Genomic DNA, 12,343 nt, shown 5'->3' on the forward strand with positions numbered 1-12,343 from the left:
AACTACGCATGGGCATAGCAGTGAGCATGGCAATTTCCAATAAAGCTTTCTACCCTGGTATAATGGGGAGTGTGATTTTGTCATTGGGAAGATAGATGTTGGACTCACGTTAGACAAACCTATTATGACAGATAGAAGGAATTTGTCTGGAGCCCACATAACTTTTCACAGTCATTTTATGTGTTTCCCAAAGCAATAAAATAGAGCTAGCAAATTCTTCTTCCCATTCAATGGTCATGCAGTTATTAAGAAAGAGATTCTTAATTTATTTTTTGGCTTAAAATCCCATGGTATGTAAAATAAAACTTATTAACCTTCTCTCAGAGAGATGGTTCTGACACAAAAGAATTGTGGAAACCACGTCAGGGAGTTCACAAAATACCATTGGAGACCATGGACATCAGGCTGAGAACACTCTGCATTTGAGACTCTCCTTTATGTCCCATAACCTAATTTTAACTAATAACCTTCACCATCAGTAGACTGTAATTAAGCACAATGTTGCTGAAGAAATACCATCATTGAAATGTGGCTGCATGAGTCATTAATCTCAACTAAGAAGTCAAAATTATACCCATGCCCGAAGCTAAGGTCTTAGTCAAACCACTGCTTGGAGCTTCTCTCTCCCTTTTCAGAGAGCTCAGCCAGTGTAAGTTCCTCACAGTACACATTTGGGACACTAGACTGAGATGTATGTAGGTCCAACAGAGTGGAATGGAACCCTGTTGTTTTTTAACCAGAGGTGATTGGAATCTCTACTTCAGCTCCTTTTCAACCCTTACTCTAAGGTCTCCATTGAGAAGAAGCCCTTGATTTGTGATATTCTCCCTTTCTTGTTGAAGAAGGAAGCATGTAAAAGGGAGACAGATGCTAGGCAACATTAGTTCTCTTCAGTCTTAATGAGTACTCTGAATCCTGTGTTTTCATTGTGTTTATTGCAATTGCCACTTAGAGGTGGCACTTTCCATTTCGCAGTCATTGATATCTCACAAATAGCATTTTATTTAGGATGTTATTTTTGCTTCTGAAAGACTAACAGATGCAGCAAAGGAAATATCAATGGTTCTTAAAATATGTAAAGAAAATGATAGATTAATTGATCATCTACTTTATTGAGACTTTTAGATGGTGCCATAAAAAACAAAGGAAATGAAAGGACACTCTAAAGGAACTTACTATTTAGTAGAGGACACAATACTAATTAAATTAATAAATGGGGTTAGTTTCTAGTACATTAGTTTAAATTGTTTAAAGTAATTTAAGAAGTGACCACCTGGACTTTGAGGATTAAGATATGATTAAAACAGTCCATTTCTTCAAAAATACACATGCTAGCAGGCAGGATGAATCATAAATATAGAAACAGTTTGATATGAGATATAAGTACAAAGACATATGGAAGCACTAATATTGTTGCATTTTCTTAAACAAAGTTACAGTAAAGACACCATAAGGGGCATAGAAGCAGGGGATGAGGGATAAACTTGAAGGCTTTTCACAGTAGGAGACGTGGGAAAGCAGTCTGTAAGGATGCACAGGATTTCAGAAGGTGAAGAACCTGGGAGTGAGACACTCCAATACTGGAGAAGCTAATCCTCAATTTTTACAATTGAGGAACCCTACCTTGACTTTAAGGCCAGCAACTCAGCCAATCAGAGACGAATGACCCCCACTGCTGAAACAAATGAAACAAAGACAGTGATGAGTGGAGGAGGTGCATGGACTTCCTGGCCTCTGCCTTCCCAGAAGCAGTCCTGAAATGGACTGACAGCGCCCATCGTGCTGAGGCAGGAGCTGCCCGCAGTGCTGAAACAGTAGCTGCTTATCATGCTCAGACTGGAGCTGCCCACCATGCTGGGACATGTGCCACCCAAAGCGTTGGAACAGTAGCTGTGAGCAGCACTTACTGGGCTTTCGCAGACAGACACTGAGGGAGATAAGAAAGAGTGCATAAAAATAGCGAATAGTTACTGGGTGTTACAGAAACAACAGTCCTGAAGGCACCCAGAAGTGTGTACCAAGAAAACTTGTATCTTGGACTTGAGCTGGTTGTTTCCAGTGTAGACTGTCCCTTGGTTTCAATCTTGTACCAGCTCAGTTTTATGTTCTCTACACACTCTAGATCTGTGATGTCGAATACTTTAGCCACTTGCCATATGTGACTATTGAGCACTTGGTCCCTAATGGGAGGCACTCTGACTGTAAAATACATACCAGACTTTGAAGATTTTGTACAAAGAAAAAAACGTAAAATATCTCATTGTCAATTTTTCAAATTGCTTACACGTTTAACTGATATTTTAGATACATCTGGTTAAATAAATATAGTATTAAAATTAATTACGCTTGTCTCTTTTTACTTTTTAATATGGCTACCGGAAATTTTTAAATTTCATCTCTGGCTCACATATATTTCACTGGAAGTGTACTTCTTCCTTAGAGCTTCTCTCTGAATATCAAACTGACTGAGGAAAGTGAAGGCTGACTCTATCAAGTCTCCATTTCCTTACTTACATTCTCTGTTGCAATTGCTAGTACTCTGGTTTTTGTGACCCTGTCCACCAGTGTGTCTTGTTTTCGGTTTTATTTTCCTTGCCTACAAGATATCACAGCAATTGAAAGTAAAGTGATAAGAACTCCTTCCAGAATCCCAATGGAAGTATTCAGAAACCAGATCACAGGTCGACAAATTTTGTGTTATGATAAATTCTGGCTCAGGATCTCTGCTCCAGCCCCTAGAAAACAAGCTTGATTCTCCATGGGCTCCTCCAGAGAGAAGCATTCAGAATGAGAGGAACTCCTGCTTACACTAACACTCTTCTCTAAGGTATCTACTTTAATAAATTTTTATTTTTAAACTTTGTATATTGGAATTATGTGGGTCACTTTCCTCAACTCTAAAATTAGGAATTGTTTCCCCAGAACAGTCTTAACATTTCATTAGCTTTGACATTCTAGAATTATATTAGTTTCTCAGAGTCAAAGCAACCAGTATGCTGGATGTGAGAGAGGGAGAGATGAGAGATAAGTTTTGCAGAAAAAGAGCAAGTTCATCCTCCAGAAACCCAGGTTTTAGTAGACAGAAGCAAATTGTGTTCATCCTGACAGCACTGCTCAGCAAAGAGGACTTGTCACAGCTTAGCATCACTGACCCACATGACTTTGAGACTCAGTGCTTTTTATTATGCTTTTCCTCTGAAGACACAGATTAAAGACGAAGGGATCTGATATTTAATCAAGAATAAGGCAACTAGTGTATTTACGAAAAGTTATTAGAAGCATTCTTTGATGAGGTGCACTAAAATATGACAATTCCGCACAGACCTCCACAAGAGAGGAAGAAGACCAGCTCTACTAAGCTGCCAAGGCAATGATAGACCGAATTCTCCTAGGGATTCCTGCGAAGGTGCTCAACTGTAGTTATCATTCCTTTAATATGTTAATTTAATATATTAACCCATACTTGTTATCATACAATGGGATTTTGGCTCTGAACTCTGTGCCCAGAATGATTCAAAACCTCACCTCTTTTTCAGTCTCTCTCTTCACCGCTGTCCTGGACCCCAGGACAAGCTAGCCTGTAGTGATGTCAATGATTATTTTGATTGGATTACCAAAAAAATGGCTTTACTTAATTTCTTTAATTCTGTAGTGGTTTGCTTATTAATATGTATTTTGGATTCTCGACTTGGCAACTCTACCTCTGAGTCTTGGCTTTCCTTGTGTTTGATGCAAGATTTCCTGGAATTTCCTTTTCTGATGTGAATGAGGACATGCATGACTGGAGAAGAGCCCTGATAAAGGTGTAATTCCTTGGAGACCCAAACACTTCTGCCAACTTTGTTCCTCAGAAAAGGCTGCCTTCAAGGCAGGATTTTGATTTCAGGAAGCAGGAAGGCATCACCAAAGCCTGGGCTTTTCAGGGGGGAAAAGAAAATCCATTAGAACTGTGGTGGAATTACTTTTTAAAAAGTAACAAATACCGAGAAGTGATGTTAGTTGCTCTTTGGAGAAGCAAGTGTTTTTTACTGGTACATAACTGGAGACTGTTTAGTAGGGTTGGGGAACAACCAAATTTCTAGCAGATTCTCAAACTGGTGAAGTGTCAATAGATGACATTTCCAAGGGGAAAGGTACCGTAGTCGGCAGGATTCGAACCTGCGCGGGGAAACCCCAATGGATTTCTAGTCCATCGCCTTAACCACTCGGCCACGACTACACGGAAACACTGTAGCTCATTAGCATAAGGAGTGATGCCGACTTCAGCTCTCTTCAATAGGTCACATCTTCTATCGGAAAGTGCATTTGTTGTCAATGTTTCCAACCCTTTGACATCATTTAGACGAATATCACGCTGTTATGGCAAAGTGGCAAGTAACAACCTCCTCAGAGTGGAGGGACCCCTTATTCTGATGGCCTGATGGAAGGAGAATAAGCAGGAGACTTCCCATGAGACCAGCTTCCTGTTCTGTCGGCTTCTGATGGGGATCCAGTGAGATGATACACCCAACCACTGGGACACGCTCTACTATTAGGTGCAGAATCATGAGTACAGCGACGATTTGACTAACTCGAAATCACCATCAATTTTTAAAATAAAATTTGGGACATCCATATAGTGGAAGATTCTGTAGCAGTCTTTTAAAAAAACTCACACCCACTTGATTTAAAGGATTGCCTCACCTATTTCAAAACTTTCTTTTTCTGCATCCATATGTAGGAATAATTATGAAACAGAGCTCAAATAAAACAGTTCTCCAAACCTTAAAAATGTGAAAATTTGTATTACAAATGTAAAAGATGTATAAAACTGTTCTCTATCTCTATGTGCTTTATTTATTTATGTTTTTAATTTTTTGTTTATTGCAGTACATTGGTTTATAACATTGTATAAATTTCAGGTGTACATCATTATACTTCTATTTCTGCACTGATTACATCATGTTCACCACCCAAATACTAATTACAACCCATCACCACACACCTGTGCCGAATTATCCCTTTCGCCCTCCTCCCTCCCCCCTTCCCCTCTGGTAACCACCAATCCAATCTCTGTCCCTATGTGTTTGTTTATTGTTGTTGTTATCTACTACTTAATGAAGGAAATCATACGGTATTTGACCTTCTCCCTCTGACCTATTTCCCTCCGCATAACACCCTCAATGTCCTTCCATGTTGTCACAAAAACGATTTCATCGTTTCTTAAATGATTTAAATTTTTCAAAAAGCCCAGTTAAATGTCAGCAAGCAAGAGGGGATGTAGAAGTCTTCATTAATTCTCCCAATCTCTAACTGGCATTGAGTATTTGAGGAACAAGTTCAAAATGAATGTACTCACTGTGGAGTGCATTGAGCAGATGATTAATCCAAGGACTACTTGAGGCAAATGTCAACTCGTGAGCAGCATCAATAAATAACCAACAAATCAATAAAATACATTGTTCTGCTATTCACTTATAAACTTGATAATGATTACTTCACACTGTAGAAAACAAACAAAAAATTAACTCATGATCCCACAACCCAGAAACTAGCACTAACAACATTTTCAAGGATTCCTCCACTCCCTCCAGTACTTCACATGCACAATTTTTTGCTTAGTTGAAGTTTTGTTTATTGTATCCTGCTCTTGTCAGTGAACCTTATGTAATAAAACATTTTCCCAATGGAATTACAAGGCCTTTCAAAATGTCCTTTTAGTGGCTTTGTAATTCTCTATTAGGCAGATGAAGCAAAAATATTTAAACATTTATCCATTTTTTAATATCTATTTTTTTCTCTCACAGTGAGAAATAAAGATTTTTGTGCAGCACGTATTTTTCTTTGGTTTAAGATTATTTCCCTAGGAGAGTGGTTCTCAAACTTCAGTGGGCATCAGAACCACCTGGCAGGCTTCTTGTTAAAACAAACTGCTGGATCTTCCTCATTTCTGATTCTGTAAATCTGAACTTGAGCCAGAGAATTCGCGTTTCTCACAAGTCCTCAGGTAGTGCACACACTGCTGCTCAAAGGCAATAATTTGAGAAGATTGCTCAAGGACAATAAACTTCAAAATGAATTTGCTGTGTTAAAGGTCAGAAACCCTATATGAGCCTAAATGGAGGTACATAGCAAGTGCTATAGTAGTAAGAACAAAAAGTATTTGCAAGAATACAGTGAGGGGAGCATTATTCTTATTATGCTAAAGGCAAACAGATGTGAGAGGGCTTTAACTATCAGAGAGACATATTCCACCGTGATGGTGGAGGTCATGTTCCTTTTGTATCTGAGGTTCTGTCTAAATCTACTAGTTCATGCGCTGGTGACACACTACCATTCCTAGAATTCAGAGAGAAAGTCTGTGGTTTTAGGGTTCCTGACATTTCCATAAAAACGAATCTGGTCCAACTCTCCCCCTCATTATCCCTCTGTAATAATAAACCACGTAGTCTCTGACCCAAGAATCAACCCTATTAATTTAGCTAGATTTATTCTAACATTTACACCTTGTCATTTCTTTTTTGCGCTTTTCTGCGTTGGGCGGGACAGAGAGTGTTCTCTCTCTGAGTTCGGATTCTTGGGAAATCTGGATTCTGAGTGCCTCCCTTTTCCCCCGGCTCCGGCGGCTGAGGACTTCCATCTCTTCGGAATGGTCTCGATTCTTCCCCAGGACGACTGGAGTGACCTTTCCCCGAAGGGGTCAGAGACCTTCCCTGCCTGATCTTTTCCACTCAGGACAGAAACTAGCCCCCCTTCTCCGCCTCTCATCCCGAACTTTCGCCCCAGTCAGGTTTTAACCGTTCTTTTGGAAGGACAAGTCAGTTTAAGGTCATCGAAGACATTCCTGATTTCGAGTTTAACTCTGTAAGTGCAGACGCCCCTCAATCTCCCACGTTCCTTCATTCCCGTTCCTTTTCCCGTTGGCATTTGAGACTTCGAGGTTGTTCAGAGCTCACTTTCAACCCAAGACTCCTCTTCTGCCTGTTCCTGAGAGTTAGGTGTGATCGTGCGTGTCTGCGGATGTCAGCAGCCAGTGCACAAGCTCCAGCGCCCAGGAAATTAGTGTCGCTAGTCTAGGAGCCTTTTATTGAATTGCAGCATCACCAGCTGGTTGTTGATTTGCTCTGGACGAGCTCTTTCCTTCCTGAGGGACAGGATTGAACAGAACGAGGCAACTTTTTGTTGCCAGACCTACTGCTTGCGAACGCTCCGCACATCCACTGCTAGTTCACCTCAGCCCTTAAAAACGATGGCGAGTTGGTAGTCGTGGCCGAGTGGTTAAGGCGATGGACTTGAAATCCATTGGGGTTTCCCCGCGCAGGTTCGAATCCTGCCGACTACGGTTTTACCAGGAAGGCTGCATGACTTTCCTTGGGTTTTCCAAGGTAATTTAACCAAAACCAACCCAAGTTCCTGCACTCCAAGTTGTTCTTCTCCAACACGAATCCTCCATCTGTAGATACAAGCAACGTACTCTTTCCCCTGTCTATGGACACTACTTTCTCAAGTGTCAGTGCCACCCTGACGTTCCGTCGAGCTTACTTCAAATTTGGCATCAGCTACGGGAGGGCAATTTCTTTCACTTCATTAAATGCCTCGGATCACAGCCAGTACGAAGTCACTTGGCCATAATGTCATGTCACACTCCAGCCACCCTTGGTCTAATAGCACCGTGGTACTCTCCTTAACCGCCTATTAACAAAAGGGATGTTAGGACTCATAAAACGTAGTGACACTGACAGATAACTTTTATTGAACACTTATGATGTGTCAAGAAGATACGAGTTAAACACGAACCGCATGATATTTTTATCTCCATTTAATGAAGATGAAGAAACTGCTCAATGTGGCACGATGAAACGACATTTAAACTGAGGGCTTTCAGGTAGGTTCTTGAGCTTAAGTTTTCTTATGTTTCTCAGGCGACTCTCCTAAGATTATCAAGTCAGCAGATTCAGGGTTAGATTTGTTATTACCCCAAAATGAGAGATAGCAGGTCCTAGTTTTCAGGCCTTTACTACACACACCACCATTCCAGAGGCTTTACATGTCTTATTTGTAGATCCTCACAACATATTGATCATAGAGACCGCAAGGTCCACAACATTAAATAATATGATTGAGGTCTCAGAACCAGAAATCAGGAGGATGGAACTTGGATGTCACTTGGTTTTGGCTCCAACTCCCCATCACCACCTCAACAGCTGCTGGTCTGCTTCTGCCTATGCCGGGGATTCAGGCCACCACCTGCCTCTACAATTCAGAGTTGTTTGCTGTTCTGGATTTGTCCTCTCTGGCGATAAGGCCAAGAAAGGGGTGTGATTTAAGATGCTGGATTTAGCCTGGGATAGAATATTGCTGTCCCTGGGATGTCTGGTGATTGTGTTATCTTTGGCACAGGGAGTATCACTCATTCGTCCACGGAAATTCGCCTGTTTTTGAGCAGGGTGTTTCTTCACAGTTTATAAAGATCTTCCCACACAGTAGACCTTTCAGCTCCTGGACAACAGAGCCTGAAAAAGTCTTCTTCAACCAGCGGGATTTGGGTGTAGAGTCTAAAACTGGTTTGAAAGGAAGCTGAAAACTATTTTGGATCCAGAGACAGAGAGAAATTGGAGTTAAATCACATATGTTGGAAGGCAGTGAGATTTTTAAAACCCTACAAAGCAACGATCCACAAATTTCTCAGTTAGGAAGAATTAATGCTTCAGCCCTGCTGCATAGAGACCCCAGAGCAGATTCTTTTGTCAGCACTCCCTATTTCCTCTGGCACTTTCAGGAGACAAAAGTGTTTCTGTGGGCTTCACAAATGATTTGAAGAAACAAATAGATTCAGAGGCTTGTAAGTTTTTGTCCAAAGGAAAGAAAGATGGGTTCAGTTCTGGATGAGAAAGAAGAGATGGCAAGGATGGGGCAGAGGAAAAATGTGATAACAATTAGAGAAAACAAAAGCAGTATATTTCCTTGCAAAATTATGTAACTTTGAAGATAAAGAAATAATTATTTAGGGAGCCAATAAATAGATCAATTTATTGCTAAGGGAAAAAAAATCATACTGGAAGCAGCCCTCTCTAGAATAATATTCAATGGTGTGAGAGAGTAGGAAAAACACCTACAGGATTCTTAGGGAAACATAATGCAAATCTAGGATTTTATATTCAGCTAAGAAGTATTCTGTGGCAAAGAAAGTGTATTCGCACTAGAAAATATTATGCAGCGTTTAAAAGGACTAGGTCTACACACAGCTATAAGGATCAATCTTAAAAAACAGTGAAAATTTCAGGAGCAGAATGACATATACAGCAAAATATAATTTATGTAAAATAAAATACACAAAAAATATTGACATCTGCTTTTCAGGAACAAATCCTAGTAAAAATGTAAACATGAAATACATTCAAAGTTACCTTTGTGGGAGTGGTTAGAAGGAGTCCATTATGGAGACAAAGAAGAAAATCCATCAATTAAGAGGCAGTCTCAAAAGAAAAAAAAGAAGCGGTCTTTACACAGACTAGTTTACAGATGAGATAGCCTAAAAATTAGACAGGTGTTTAAAACTCATTGTAATCTTTGATACACAATTTAAAACAATGACGAATCATTTGACCTCTTTTCAATGGATAAAAGTCAGAATGACAGAAATTTTGAAGGGTTGATACTGTTGTAGGACTATTCAATGCTTGTGAACTGCTGGTTAGAAATTATGGAGTCATTTTGGAGACAAATCTGTCACCATCTAATTAAATAAAAGATACATATACCATATGATCCCACTTTTCTTTCTTTTCTATGCTGTATATCCCAGAAGTCTATAGGAAGATATTTATGAGTATGTTCAATTTAGTGGTATTTATACTGGTGGGATTTTTAGTCAATCTGTTTGTCTAGGACTCTGTGAGTTGATAAATAAAACTAGGTGGATGCACACACTGAAGTAAGATACAATGAGAGAAAGTAACAAATTAATATAAAAACTATGTATGGAATCTTTTATTGTTCATATAAAATAGCAAAACAAATGCAAACAGAGCTACATATTTCACAAGGAAACATTCAAATAAAAAGTTATGGAGCAAATAGTTAAAATGTTGCTACTGGAGTTAGAAGACATAGAATATTATGGTGTGAAAGGGAAAATATCAATCAACCAAGTCAAAAGAAGAACTTTATATGGACCAATAACAATAATGTGCCTTGAATCATGGAACATAATTAACTCAAATTTCTGCTTTGAATTCCAAAAATAAACTGTAAATCTTTGACATTATGTGGATAGTGTCAATGCCCTCCAGCCAGTCTACCAGGAGCACACCTGTAGTTGAACAAGTTGGGTTTTTTATTCATTGCAGTGAGGAAGAACACACACTAGTGGAATCATGAGGTGTTTCATGTAAGAAGATGTTAGAAAGAAACTATTCTAGGATTTGGACTTCGGTTGGGTGATTTGGGGGAGGGTCTAATGAAGCGTGGCTCTGTTCTAGATTAGAAGTTGTCAGAAAACAGGTGCTATTCAATGATTGAGTGTCTCAATTGACTTTATTTACAAGGAGGGAGACTAGAGTGAGGATAAAGCCGTAACTGGCAAAGAAGTAGCAGTGACTCATTTTAGCTGAGAGAGATGTTTGGTATTTTGTGGGAGGCACAATGACCTTGTTTTTACGTGAGCTTAGGTAAAATTGTGAAGTTATCTGTTTTCTCTCACTTTATCATGGTCTCAGCGTAACCGTATCTGATGTTGGTATTCTGTGAAATTATGTTCAACAGGAGAATAACATGGCCTACCTCTGAGTGCCAGGCCAGCTTCTGGATGTTGTACGTTGCTTTTTTTTTTCTTTCTTCCTCTAGAGCAATACTTCTCTTGTGACAAAATTCTGTTTTACCCCTTAATTTCAAAATTGAAATTCAATATATCAAAATTCTTATGGCATAGGAATGAGGAATATGGATTTTGACCAAACTCTTTGAGCTCCATCTCACAACAGATCAGCATGTTGGTAATGAGAGACATTAAAACAATCTAGAATGGGGTCACTTGCATGGTGAGAGATGACTGAACTTTTAGAGGATCAAAGGTCACTGGAATGATTTATTCCATTTTAGGACAATCCTTATACCAGAACATTTCTGAGCTGGTGGCAGGGCATGTTTAGTTTGCAGACAATAAAATGATCTATCCATAGAATATCCTAGGAAACAGGCACTAAAAGAGTGTCGATGTAGGTGGCAATACTCTTGATGGGAGAGCATTACAAAAATGACCGTGATCACACTGGAAAGAACAGTCTTGATCTTTTCTTTTCTTAATGGGAGCAATAAAGATTTCCAGAGAGCTTAAATAGCTCAGTTGTACTTGAAGATTTTAATGTGAGGATTTCAGGCTCAAACATATGTATAATCTTGAATAAATGCTTTATTCTTGTTGGAATTGGAGAATAGAAAAAAAAATCATTTTTTTCCTATGACAACTTTATCATCAATATATAATGAGTTATTGGTATCAATCGAGGGTAAACTAAATTTCTACTTTCTCTAGACATATATTTATATACTTCATTCATACCTTCTTCTTCTTAAACTAGGCTGGATCTTCGCAGGCATAATAAGAAAAACCAGAAAGGAAAAGAATCTCTACAATCGTTCTTCTCCTCCTCTGTGATACCCAGACTAACCTATATGGCTATAGGTTTTAATCAACCATGGCTGCCAGTTTCTGAGTAGAGAGAAAATATTTATTGACCATATCTTCTTTAAATTTTCTGATTTCAACTCATCTGTGTAATTTTCTGATGGCAATAATGTGTGCAATAAAGATTTAGGGGTTTACAGTTGCAGAGTGGAGAGATTTTTGACATTTTCATCTGGGAAAGAAAATTTATGTATCTAGGAATATAAGAAAGAATAAAGCAAACTTCAATTCTGACCAAACTAAAAGTGATCTGTGTATATGAACAATGGAGTATGAAGAGTAGATTCTACATATCGTGAAGGTCAAAGGGGTGTAGTGAGACTATAAGTAGTATTTTTCCAGTACAATACTTGCAAAAAATAAGAAGTACATAGTGTTTTACAGTTAGTGGCCCACTGTAAGAGAGAAAACCAACAATTTTTGGTTTTCAACAATGGAATGTTTGCATGTGGTAGCAGAAACTTCACAGAACTCAATTATTTTGAAGAAGAACTTAGATATGAACATTTGGATAAGCAATTTACCAAAGGGACAATATTGAGAAGCGGACAGTGAATAAGACCAGAGAAGGGGGGCAGAATCTGAGCACACAGAGTTAGTGATATGTGTAGGTTGTGAGAAAACTTTGCTTGAAAATCTCACACACAACCTGGTATCATAATGAGATTATTTGTTGGG

General features: G+C 39.0%; 2 non-coding genes across 2 annotated transcripts; one reads left to right on the plus strand and one right to left on the minus strand.

The window, feature by feature from the left end:
• Positions 1 to 4,137: 4,137 nt before the first annotated feature.
• TRNAS-AGA (transfer RNA serine (anticodon AGA)) lies at positions 4,138 to 4,219 on the minus strand. Its single transcript has one exon. It is a non-coding gene; the product is annotated as a tRNA-Ser (tRNA).
• A 3,020-nt stretch (positions 4,220 to 7,239) lies between these two features.
• On the plus strand, positions 7,240 to 7,321 carry TRNAS-UGA (transfer RNA serine (anticodon UGA)). The gene has a single exon. It is a non-coding gene; the product is annotated as a tRNA-Ser (tRNA).
• Positions 7,322 to 12,343: the final 5,022 nt, after the last annotated feature.

This window comes from Ceratotherium simum, chromosome 13 (genome assembly GCF_057802395.1).
Source record: "Ceratotherium simum simum isolate JZ-2026a chromosome 13, ASM5780239v1, whole genome shotgun sequence".
In the NCBI taxonomy this organism is placed as follows: Eukaryota; Metazoa; Chordata; class Mammalia; order Perissodactyla; family Rhinocerotidae; genus Ceratotherium; species Ceratotherium simum.